The following is a 754-nucleotide window of genomic DNA, read 5'->3' as shown; positions in this document are numbered from 1 at the left end:
TCTACTGTGTGTAGTTAGTTTTCATCCAGACCATGGCAGGTTTCCAAGAGCCCAGAGAGAGACAGCAGTGTGTGGGAAGGGTTTGAGGCTGAGTTCTGGGCCTGGTGCTGCCTAACAGTATGACAGCTCTGCATCTCTGGGCCCAGGCTTCCCATCAGTAAAGTGGGAGTGACAGGGGCCTTTCCTCTCCCCGTTAGCTCCTTTGGCTGCGCTTGTCTGTTGCTAACCATTTCAGTGATCCAATTCAGCTTTAATAATTTTCTTGGCCTCCACTGGCTGGGCTCCTTTTGCAAGTCTGGTTAACTCATATTGGTCAGCTCAGGCTGTGGGTGGGAAGGGAAAGGGTATATACCTACCATTCAAGTATAGTTGGCTAAAGTACACTTTTGTTTTTCCATAAATGTACCAACTTCATTCTTTTAAAAGACATAGTATTCCTGTGTGTGTATATTTCACCAGGCCTCTCAATGGACGATTACTTTTGTTTCTTTTTTGATGTTACAAACTGGGCTGCAGTGATCATCCCTGTAAATGTATCTTTGCTTAAAACTTCAAGCATTTCTGCAGGATGAATTCCTGGAAGCGTTATTGTTGAGTCAAGGGTGTATGCGTGTTTTGCCAAATCACCACCCTAGATTTGGCAAAACACCAACTGGTGCATTGAAACCACGTGGTGGGATAGAAACCACGAGCCCGGAGCAGTCCCGGCCTCCGAGCAGTAGGCGGTGCTGTGGGCGCGTCTCCGAGGAAGCGG

Source organism: Myotis daubentonii, chromosome 15, assembly GCF_963259705.1.
Source record: "Myotis daubentonii chromosome 15, mMyoDau2.1, whole genome shotgun sequence".
In the NCBI taxonomy this organism is placed as follows: Eukaryota; Metazoa; Chordata; class Mammalia; order Chiroptera; family Vespertilionidae; genus Myotis; species Myotis daubentonii.
The sequence above is the reverse complement of the archived record's forward strand: the minus strand, read 5'-3'. Positions refer to the sequence as shown.